Consider the following 12,550-nt stretch of genomic DNA (forward strand, 5'->3'; position numbering starts at 1 on the left):
GGAGGGCTTTGGGCCTCCAGTCCGGGGGCTCGGAGACCCCAGGCCGACCACAAGAAGCACTTGCCGACGCGCTTCGAGTCTCGCGGTTTTCCCTGGGGGAAAGCAGAAGTTGGTGGCCACACCGCGCGGCGCCAGAGCAAGCTCTCAACTTGCCGCGAGCCCTGCCGGGGGTGCTCAGCCCCCGGGGGAGGCGCCGTTGAAGCAGGAGAGCAGAGGGCGGGGTACGGGGGAGACCGCCCGGGTCAGGTGGGCCGAGTCCCAAGATAGTGGGTGTCCACTTATCACGTTGATGTGTTAAGAAAGGTCCTATGTGTTAAGAAGGGTCTTTCGTGGAAAATCCTTTTTAGTCAAATTAGTGGTCGTGGAGGTACAAGGAGGGAAGGAAGGCAAAAGAAAGGAGACGGACCTTATTTAAAAAGAAAAACTGGGGAAAATGGAGTGGTCAAATTGTGGAGAGGAAGGATGGAGGAGACTTTCCTTCTTTGTTCTTTAAAAGCCCGAGCACTTTCTTTCTAAATCAAAATACAGAGAGCCAGTCTTTCTTGGAGCATGGTTAGGTAACTAAGAGATACTGCTCATTGGTTCACTTTTAAAGCATTTGCTGGGTTGAGCAAAATTTTTAGAAGGTTCTTTCTCACCAGCCCCAGACTGAGCGCAACTCATTTTAATTTAAAGCAGATTTGAAATAAAAATTTCAGAAGAGAAAATGTGTGTATGTATCTGTACACGTATGCACATGCAACAGAGTTTGTATTCCCTCTAGTCTATTTCTAAGACAAGCAATTCTATAGTAAATTACATATTGTAAATTACATATGACGCCTGATTTTTTTCCTAGTATTGTATTGTCACCAGAGAGAAGAGTCCTGGGTTATCTTTCTCTCCATTCCCCATTAATAAATCTAAGAGAGAGAACCATTATACGATTGTGGCTCTTTTCCCCTCTCTTTCTGGCTTTCGTTCCCACACATGAACACACACACAGAATATACATTATGTGCTTCCCTAGTCAGCCTGTAATGTATCATCTATAAATCCATGCCCATGTCTTGTTTCCATTGAAATTTGGAACATGTTGAGGACCTAACTTTTGTTCTTGGTGGTGTGTGCATTTCATCAGGGATCTTTGGTAAACCAATAAACCAATTATCTTTGCTTTGAATTTATTTCTTTGTGATTAATGGAAAATAGCATTAATGAGTGGTTTAAACAGTATTTTTATATCAAATATCAACAAATAATTTTTAAAAAACTATAGTTTCCAAATGTTCAGAATAATGGCTTCCCATTTACAGTTATATTTTGGCAAAACTACTTCATATTAATTGAAAATGACTAAAACATGCATTCTATTTAGAGAGGCTTATTCACTGAGATTGAACTCCAACAACTTAAACTATCTGGATCAAATTACTTAAGTCATTCCTACTGAAGGAGGGGTTGGAAAATTAGAAACTGTGGAATACTTTTTAGCCTTTTCATAAAGCTTTAATTAAATCTGACTTTTGTGAAAAATAAAACTAAAATACAATTATCCGTTAAGTGGTCTTGTAGAATATATGTTAAAAAAAAAAGAGTGCCCAAAGTATATTTTAATGAAACTAGATGAATACAAATATAACTGTTGTTTTCCCAGTGATTTTTCTCTCTGAAACGTAAGACATGTAGGACTTCAGAACATGCTCTTTTATGTGTTCTGATAATAAGAAAACCATTGCTGCTTTTCTCAGAGGAGCACAGTTATCTAGGGGCAATGCCAAAATCATTAGATAAGCCTCATCTTTCCTATCACATTATTGTCTACATGAAATTCCATCTTAGAAAATATGCAAGAATATTACATTTTCCTGAAGCTTGAAAATACAATAAAATTTGAAGTGTTGAAAATATGATTCTTAGTTGACAGTATCTTAGAAGTTGCAGAAGTATCCATCTCTTTTTGAGATGGCTTTAATAATGACCGACTTTAATAATGCTGGAAAGTAAGGAAAGATTTCAATAGCAGGCAAGATGCGATGAATGGACACAAGGAACAATGAAGCTATTGACAAAACATGCTAAGTTTTTAGAATTCTATCTAAATTATTATTTTTTCCTTCCAGTGGCAGAGGAAGAAACCCAAGTGCATCAATGTTCATCAGATGTAGGGTAATAAAAATGTGGGCGGGTGACAGTCAATGAGCTGTGACTGTAATATGGTTGTTAGTGTAGGTGAGCGAGTGCACTGAAACATTTGTTCCTGTTTTAAAAAGGTCTCTGGTCCTCAGTGGAAATAGGGGAATTTTGTAGAAACTTGAGGCCAAGAGGGAAAGAAGACTAAAAAAAGAATAAAGGAAATTCAGTAATTAAAAAACTATTTGTTTTCTATTTTAGATTTGATTTTAGATTCGATTTTAGTCAATTGTTCCTGCGAGCTATTTAGATGAAATAAATGGAATGTCACTTAATAGGCAGATGCTCTGATACATTTTCTTCTTCAAGGATCTGGTTCCTGGCATTCAAAGAAAACTAGGATTCAAGTTAGTATTAGAACTTGAACTTGTTCTGCCAGAGTGAAAATTGGTTCCATTAGGCGTCAGTCACAGAACTCTTACAGACCTGGCTAGAGCTGTGGTTATGATGTATCCAACTAGCTGAAATAATAAAGTCGTAAGTAATGCTGGATGTGCTTTGGGAAGCCATCCAGGGGGTTTAATTTTTTTTAATGAAAGTTTCCTAATTTTACAGTCCTCATAAATCTGAAACAAATCTGATTATGGTCATCAGGGTAAATTAAAACTTAATGCCTAAAAAAAAAACAAAACAAACAAACAAAAAAACTTAATGCCTGACCCTTTGGAGATAACATAATAAGAATAACTTAAAATGCAAAATATTCAGTTGTGTGCAATCTTTAGTACGGATTCATTCCTGGACGTTTTTCTTACTCGCTTGCCCATACTTCCTTCTCATTGCAGATTTATAGTGCTCTGGGGGAAATGCTCGTATGAAGTGATATATTAGACAGATCTAACCAAAGCTTAAAAGTTAGTGTCTGACTATATAAATAAAAATCTAAACAAAAACAGCCACTAAAAGGAAAATTAACTGTACCTTAAGTGAACAATTGTACCCAACGTGGTAAGAAGAATGGGACAAATATGCATGTTTTTCAAAAGTTCATAATTTATTAAATATAGGAGAATTTTAAATAAATCCAATTCATAATACACATGTGGATTTATGTATATAAATATAATGATCATTCCTAAATTAAATAAAATTGATTGGAACCCTGGGGTGTTCCTTATATGAAAATATGTGATAGCTTTCATTAAATAATGAATTGCATATTATAAAAATTTTAAAAATACTAATAAGAAATAGAATATTAGACTCAATAGAAAAATTAAAATAAATTTAAATTCTCCTAATTTATTATAGAAATCTGTTTTCTCTTACTTTTCCTTTTGAGCAGAAAATTTGTCAACTTGTTATTTTGGCATCAATTTCTCCTTCTATGTATTTTATTTACTTGTGAACAAATGTTATTAGCTAAGTTTTAGTACCAAATACCATAATCATAAAATCTCAGAGATCATGATTTGATGTGAATATTAATTCAAATTTAGAAGTATTTATGGATAACTCAGAAAGCTTACTTACTTTATTTTCTTATTACTCATAGCCACCAGATTTTTAACTTCTTTTGTCCATAACGGCCGATTTTTAAGACATGTTAAAAACAAACACTGGGACTTCCCTGGTGGTGCAGTGGTTAAGAATCCGCCTGCCAATGCAGGGGACACGGGTTCGAGCCCTAGTCTGGGAAGATCCCACATGCCACGGAGCAAATAAGCCCGTGCGCCGCAACTACTGAAGCCCGCGCTCCTAGAGCCCGTGCTCCGCAACAAGAGAAGCCACCGCACTGAGAAGCCCCGCACCACAAGGAAGAGCAGCCCCTGCTCACGGCAACTAGAGAAAGCCCACACAGCCAGAGAAAAAAAAAAAAAAAAAAAAAAAATGCTATCTTCAACAATTTTTGTAATTTGGGACTTGAACTGAACCTGCTTAAATTTTTAAACAAATGGTTAAAAGTAGATAAAGGGAGTAGTTTGAATTTTTTTTTTTTTTTGCCAATTAAGGAAAAAAATTGAGGAATATTCCTCTCAGTAAATTTAGATATTTTTTTAGTTCTTACAAAATATCTGTTGGCTCCAAAAATCACTGAACAACTAAAAAGGCCGCACTGACAGTTAATGGTCACCCAGCTATTAAAAAGTAGCTCTGTAGACTTTACCAGAAGCTGAATGTCAGAGTTCGCTCTTCCTGTTTTTTTTCCCTTCCAGATTCAGAGGAGATTGCTTTGCCCTATGGGGAGATTTGCTCTTCCTAAGTGTGGAAAAAAATGTGATAGGCAGTTCCAGGAATGTTGCCTTTGACAGCTTGTCTCAGAGGACTTAATATTCTAGGTGGCAATTGGCCAAAATAAGTAGGAAGCTTAGGTAACTGCCAAGCTACAATACCGATGAAAATTCTGCCATAGCTAATTAGAAAGCGGAAGGAAAGTTTTTACATGAAAAAAGAACTAGGAGGGACTTCCCTGGTGGTGCAGTGGTTAAGAATCCGCCTGCCAATCAGGGGACACGGGTTCGACCCTTAGTCTGGGAAGATCCCACATGCCACGGAGCAGCTAAGCCCGTGCGCCACAACTACTGAGCCTGCGCTCCAGAGCCCGCGAACCACAACTACTGAGCCCGTGTGCCACAACTACTGAAGCCCACGTGCCTAGAGTCCGTGCTCCACAACAAGAGAAGCCACTGCAATAAGAAGCCCGTGCACTGCAACGAAGAGTAGCCCCTACTCGACGCAACTAGAGAAAGCCTGCGCACAGCAACAAAGACCCAACGCAGCCAAAAAAAAAGAAAAAAAATTTTTATTAATTATAAAAACAAAAAGAACTTGGAATTAAATGGCTAGTGGTGAGGGACAACTATTCCTGGTGTGTGTGTATTTGTAGGGAAAGGATAAGCATTTGTTGATTTTTATAATAATCTTATTAGAAAAGCTATTTGACAATTGATTTAAAAATATTATAACAGTGCTCACTTCGGCAGCACATATACTAAAATTGGAATGATACAGAGAAGATTAGCATGGGCCCTGCGCAAGGATGACACGCAAATTCATGAAGCGTACCATATTTTTAAAAAGAAAAACTATATTATAACAGAGCTATCTGAGAATAGCTTTACTTGAACGTTGGTTTCAGAAATCAGAAGCACATCATTAACAATACTTGCCTTTGTCTGAGCTATGAAAATAAGATAATGCGGAATCACAAAAATTCTTTTAATGGTTGCAAGTTTGTCCCATTCCAGAATGCACAGCCCTTTGCAATGTGAGTTTGCTGCTCCCATCCAGAAGTGGACTCTATCCTCCACTCCCTGGAATATGGGCTGGGCTTGTGACTTTGACTAATTGGATAGAGTGGAGATAATGTTATACAAGTTTTGGAATTAAGGCCTGAAGAGATCCAGCAATCCCACTCCTGGGCATATATCCAGACAAAACTCGAAAAGATACATGCACCCCTATGTTCATAGCAGCACTATTTACAACAGCCAAGACATGGAAACAACCTAAATGTCCATCGACAGATGAATGGATAAGGAAGATGTGGTATGTGTGTATATATATATATATATATATATATATATATATATATATATATATATATATATATATATATATATATATATATACACACACACACATACACACACAGTGGAATATTACTCCGCCATCAAAAAGAATGAAATAATGCCATTTGCAGCAACATGGATGGACCAAGAGATTATCATACTAAGCGAAGTAAGTCAGAAAGACAAATACCATATGATATCACTTATATGTGGAATCTAAAACATAACACAAATTAACATACCTACAAAGCAGAAACAGACTCACAGATGTAGAGAACAGACTTGTGGTTGCCAAGGGGGAGAGGGTGGGAGTGGGGGAAAGAATGGGGGTTTGGGGTTAGCAGAGGCAAACTATTGTATATAGGATAGATTAACAAGGTGTTATTGTATAGTATGGGAACTATATTCAATATCCAGAGACAAACCATAATGGAAAAAGAATATGTATATATGTATGGCTGAGTCACTTTGCTGTACCAAAGAAATTAATACAACATTGTACATCAGCTAGACTTCAATAAAATTAAAAAAAAAAAAAAAAAAAAGCCTGGAGAAACTTTGCACCTTCCATCTTCATCCTCTTGGAACACCATGCCACAAAGAAGACTGGATGAAAGATCGTGAGGAGACAGAGGGGCCCAGCTGTGTATCAGCTGCTCCCGTTGAGCCCAGCGCCTAGCATATCCACCAGCTGAATACCACTACATGAATGAACCCAGGCAGAGGAACCACACAGCCAAAAGAATCTTGAAAAATAATAAATCTTCTTGTTTTAAGCCACTAAGCTTTGAGGTGATTGGTTATACAGCAATAGACAACCACACTTGTCTTGTTAACTGCAGTTATTACAATCATATAAAGTTGAGAAGGAATTTGTTGATATAGCAAGTGTCCAAATCATGATCAAATTAAAGAGCTCTCCATATTTTTAAGAGCCCGAGTTAGCACCACAGGCTCAAGGTTACTATCTGTGATTGTTATCATGATAATTAATTTTCATCCCTGAGGCTGGTGAGATTTAAGGAAGTCACATTATTTTATATCATTTGCACAGCAACTCAGTGAAGCAGGCAGGGTGGTTATTATCTACATTTTAAAGATGAATAAACAGGCTCAGGGAAGTGACAGAAGTATTGAGACCAACATGTGGCTTGAGAAGGGATATCCCCAGGGAAATGTCGATGACCTCATTTTTCTTAGTTGGAAAATGAAAGGATTGGATTAGAGGATCTCTGAAGTTCCTTTAGTCATGTCAGAGGTCTCAGGCTGGGTCACATTAATCAGAGCCAGTGGAGAGGAGAAGGAATCTGGGACCATCAGGAATAGAAGCTGAGAGACCCCAGTCTGCATGAGGATTTGATGAAAAGCCTTTCATTCACTTCATTCATTCAACAATAATTTTCTGAGTGCTTTTTACATGCCCAGCACTGCTCTAGGCATTGGAGATGTAGTGGTGAATAAATCCCACAAAATCTCTGCTTCTATGGGACTTACATTCTGGTAGGGGGGCTTATGACAACAAGTAAACAAACACACTGATTTCAAATAGAGATAGGTGCTATGAAAAAAATAAACGAGTAACCTAATAAAGAGTGATGGTGGTGGGTGTGGAAGGCACCTTGGAATAGGTGGTCAGGGAAGACCTCTCTGAGATGACGTCTGACAGCCATGGGTTCAAGTCCTGGTGATGCTACTTACTAACTATGTGAAATGAGACAACCAAGTTACCTCTCTAGCGCCTTTTCTGTTAAGTGGGGCTAATCACAGATAGTTGTTGCGTAGAATCAATGAAGTAATGCATGTAAAATGTCTGGTACAGATAACCCATTTAATAAATACTAACTTCCTTAAACTCTCTTCCAATCAGGGTGGCAAGCTTGGTTTTGGTGTTCTTTGGTGGGGACCCTACTGGCGACTGGGTGGAATAATTCTTCACTGTGCAGGACTGCACAAGTGCATTGCTGGACATTTAGCCCACCTGGCCCCTACCAACTCAATGCCAACAGAATTCCCCTAGTCATTTTGACAATCTAAAACCATTGTGTACCTGTTAGCTTTTCCTGAGTAACAAATCATTCAAAACTCAGTGGCTTAAAGCACACACAAAATATTTTTCTCACGATTCACTGGGTTGGGGTGTGGAACATATACGCTGAGTCAAATTGACTGAGGTTGAATGGTCTAGAATGGCTTCCCTCACATGTCTGGAGCTGGGACGTCTGGTCCTCTTTCTGTGGGGCCTCTCATCTTCTAAGAGGTTAACCTGGGCTTCTTTACAAGGGGCTTGCAGTGTTCCCAGCAGCAAAAGAAGGCAAGCCCCCAAACATAAACATTTTTCAACTCTCTGCTTGCACTGCCTGTGCTAATATCCTGTTGACCAACAAAAGTCCTAAGGTTAAACTCAGATGCAAAGAGTGGACTCCGACTCTTGACGGGCGGGGAGCTGCAAAGTCACGCAGCAGAGAAACACACGCACAGTGAGGAAACTCTGTGGCCATTTCTTCAGTTTACCAAAGTCCATGCTCTGGCTATAAATTATTCACGTTCCTCCCAGCTATGAAATATACCTATCCACATCCTAAGACCCTCAAAACTCATGCCAAGTGTTGTGTCAGACTTGAAGTAGTGAACTTTTAAAAAATAAATTTATTTATTTATTTTATCTTTGGCTGCGTTGGGTCTTTGTTGCTGTGCGCAGGCTTTCTTTCTCTAGTTGCGGTAAGTGGGGCTACTCTTCATTGTGGTGTGTGGGCTTCTCACTGCGGTGGCTTCTCTTGTTGTAGAGCATGGACTGTATGCACGTGGGCTTCGGTAGTTGTGGCTCGTGGGCCCTAGAGCACAGGCTCAGTAGTTGTGGCACATGGGCTTAGTTGCTCCGCAGCATGTGGGATCTTCCCGGCCCAGGGATCAAACCTGTGTCCCCTTCATTGGCAGGTGGATTCTTTTTCTTTTTTTCATTTTTCCAGCTTTATTGAGATATTATTGACGTATAACATACGTAAGTTTAAGTATACAACATGATGATTTGATACGTGTATATACTGCAGAATGATTACTGCAATGGTGATAGTTCACACCTCCATCCCCTCACATAATTACTTTTTTGTGTGTGTGGTTGATAGTAACATTTAAGATTTACTCTCTTAATAATTTTCAAGTGTACAATACAGTAGTATTAACTATAATCACCATGCTGTACACTAGATTCCCCAGAACTTATCTTAAAGATGAAAGTTTGTACCTTTGACTAACATCTCCCCATATCCCCCTCTCATAACCTGGCATCCACCATTCTACTCTCTATGTGTATGAATTCAGCTTTTTATTTATTTATTTATTTATTAACATCTTTTTTTTTTTAAGTAGATTTTATTTTATTTTATTTTTGTGTGCGTTGGGTCTTCGTTGCTGCGCGTGGGCTTTTCTCTAGTTGTGGAGGGCTACTCTTCATTGCGGTGCGCGGGCTTCTCATTGTGGTGGCTTCTCTTGTTGCGGAGCACAGGCCCTAGGCACGTGGGCTTCAGTAGTTGCGGCACATGGGCTCAGTAGTTGTGGCTCACGGGCTCTAGAGCGCAGGCTCAGTAGTTGTGGTGCATGGTCTTAGTTGCTCTGTGGCATGTGGGATCTTCCCGGACCAGGGCTCAAACCCGTGTCCCCTGCATTGGCAGGCGGATGCTTAACCACTGCACCACCAGGGAAGCCCATATTTTTTAACATCTTTATTGGAGTATAATTGCTTTACAATGGTGTGTTAGTTTCTGCTTTATAACAAAGTGAATCAGCTATACATATACATATATCCCCATATCTCCTCCCTCTTGCATCTCCCTCCCACCCTCCCTATCCCACCCCTCTAGGTGGTCACAAAGCACCGAGCTGATCTCCCTCTGCTATGCAGCTGCTTCTCACTAGCTATCTATTTTACATTTGGTAGTGTATATATGTCCATGGCAGATGGATTCTTAACCACTGTGCCACTAGGGAAGTCCCAAGTAGTGAACTTTTGATCTTCATCAGATATCAATGTGGCTAAGGCTCTTTGGGTATGGCTATTATTTTTCTTTTAAAAATTGTGATAAAATACACATTACATAAAAAATTTACCATTTAACCATTAAAAAAAAATTGAGGTATAGTTGATTTACAGCATTATATAAGTTTCAGGTTTCACATAGTGGTTCACTTTTTTTTAAAGGTTATCCTCCATTTATAGTTATTATAAAATATTGGTTATATTCCCTGTGCTGTACATTACATCCTTGTATCTTATTTATTTTATACATAGTACTTTGCATCTATTAATCCCCTACCCCTATCTTGCCGCTCCCCCCTTCTTCTCCCCACTAGTACCATTTAACCATTTTTAAGTGTACAGTTCAGTGGTATTAAGTACATTCACATTGTTGTACAACTGTCACTACCATCCATCTCCAGACCTTTTTTCATCTTGCAAAACTAAAACTCTGTACATACTAAACAACAACTGCCTATTCCTCCCCTCCTCACAGCCCCTGACAATCACCATTCTACTTTCTGTCTCTATATATTTGACTACTATAAGTACATCATATGCGTGGAATCATACAGTATTTGTCTTAGATTATTTCACTTAGCATAATGCCTTCAAGGTTCATCCATGACGAAGCATGTATCAGAAGTTTCTTCCTTTTTCAGGACTTCCCTGGGGGTCCAGTGGTTAAGAATCCCCTTTCCAATTCAGGGGACACAGCTTCGATCCCTGGTCAGGGAACTAGGGTCCCACATGCTTCGGGGTGGCAGGGCCTGAGCGCCGCAACTGCCGAGCCTGCGCACTTCAGAGCCCATGTGCCACGACTAGAGAGAAGCCCGCACACCGCTATGAAGAGCCTGCGTGCCACAACGAAGAATCCTGCGTGCTGCAACAAAGATCCCAGGTGCCACAACTAAGACCTGATGCAGCCAAATAAATAAATAAATAAATAATAAAAAATAAAAACAATAAAATCTATCAAGAAAATTAAAAAAATAAAAGAAGTTTCTTCCTATTTAAGGCTGAAAAATATTCCATTGCCCGCATATACCACATTTTGTTTATTCAACTGTGTACATAGCAATCATTGGTTCATAGCAATTCTGAAATTCAACTGGGCACGTGTAGCCAAATCCCCCTACTCTGGGGAGAGGGAACGTTCCTAGATTAGGACCTGGTTCTGCCCTGTGGAGCAGCTTCTTAGTCCACTGCTCTTTGAGGTTCTTAGTTCTACCCTTGGGGATCTTAACTTTGCTTTCTGAGATATCCTGTTTTCCATAAAAAATGGCCTCTGTTTGTAACTGAGTAGTTTTCTCACCTGCTTCCTAGCGATAGAAACTTGGGGGACAAGAGGTCTACTTGCAATTTGGACGACCTCAGTCTTTTTTAGTCTGAGCTGATACAAGTCCCTTAAAAAACTTTGTGGGCTTGGGCATTCCCTGCTGGCACAGTGGTTAAGACTCCGCCCTCCCAATGCAGGGGCCGCAGGTTTGATCCCTGGTCAGGGAACTAGATCCCACATGCATGCCACAACCAAGGTGTGGGCCTGCCACAACTAAGACCCGGCACAACCAAATAATAAATAAATAAATTTAAAGAAAAAGAAGTAAAAAAAAAAACTTTGTGGGCTTTCTATGCATCAGATTTATAGTCTACTCCATTAGATAAAATCATATCCACAATTCTTTTTGAGACAGGCCCACCCTTTAGACTTCTTCATAGCTATTTTAGGATTAGGCTTCTTTGGGACCATGTTCTTAAGATTCCTAGAAGCCCTTTTGTCTAACTGAGAGTATCTACTAGGCACCACCTTTAATGTTTCTGAAGTTTTGGCAAAGGGTCTTATAGCCAAATCCTTGATTTGATCTTCACCTGAGGCTATTTCTTCCTCAGAGAATCTTTTGCTGCCTATAGCAGCTGGAGATGTGACACAGTTTTGTTTTCCAACATAAACAAGTCCTGGATTTTTTGTTTCTTCTAAATTCTACTTGCAAACTAGAGTTCCTTCTTTTCCCTCCTGCCCTCCCTCTCTTGTGATACTTTATTAAATGCAGCTAGGAGTAACCAACTGGTTACTCCTCATTTCTGTACTGATGACTATCACACCTTTCATCTCCACTTCAAACATTCTGCTTGGAAATAAACTTAGCTAGATCCAAAAATTCATTAGGTACATTGTCTTTCTAGTTACCACAGGAGACAGCGTTGCCAATTGTTTTACTGCTATGTAACACAAATCACCCTTTCAATCTGCAAAAACAGGTTTTCACCACCTTTCCAACCTCTACTAATGATCCTTTCACCATTTTTCTAGCCTTTGCTATCAGTTTCCGTGCTGCTTTTCCAGGCTCTACGCATTTCCCCATCCCCAAACCAAAGCCACATACTGTAGGTTTTGTTCTGGCTGCACTTCACTCCCAGTATCAATATTTGGGTCAATGAGAATTCAATCAGAGAAACAGAGCCATCAATAGCATTGTGGGGAGAAGGGATTAGAAATCAGAGACTTTACACAAATGTAAGAGAAACTAAGGAAGTAAGGAAGTGGAAGTCTGGGAGGAGACTTGAAGGATCAAAAGAAGAGTCATTACTCAGTTTGTCTGTAGCACTGAAGTGGGTAGACAAGTTGGAACTGCAGAGAAATTTGAGAGATCATGCGCTGTCCAGACCCTGAAGTGGGACCACAAAGGGAGAGCTCATGGACAGGTTTCTGGGAGACTCTTTCCTCTGTGGGTCTGTATCCACACATCTGGTGGTTTACCTGGGGCTGCTGTTGGTCTTTGGGCCAACAGTTGGGATGATGATCTGAATGCAGAGTGAAGGAAGATGATGACCGGCTGAGGTCTGCCAAACACTT

The 12,550-nt window shown here is 39.7% G+C and overlaps 1 non-coding gene across 1 annotated transcript; it reads left to right on the plus strand.

Moving 5' to 3' along the window:
- The first annotated feature begins 5,080 nt into the window (after nt 1–5,080).
- On the plus strand, nt 5,081–5,187 carry LOC114238814 (U6 spliceosomal RNA). Its single transcript, XR_003624089.1, has one exon. It is a non-coding gene; the product is annotated as a U6 spliceosomal RNA (small nuclear RNA).
- Nucleotides 5,188–12,550: the final 7,363 nt, after the last annotated feature.

This window comes from Balaenoptera acutorostrata, chromosome 3 (assembly GCF_949987535.1).
Source record: "Balaenoptera acutorostrata chromosome 3, mBalAcu1.1, whole genome shotgun sequence".
In the NCBI taxonomy this organism is placed as follows: Eukaryota; Metazoa; Chordata; class Mammalia; order Artiodactyla; family Balaenopteridae; genus Balaenoptera; species Balaenoptera acutorostrata.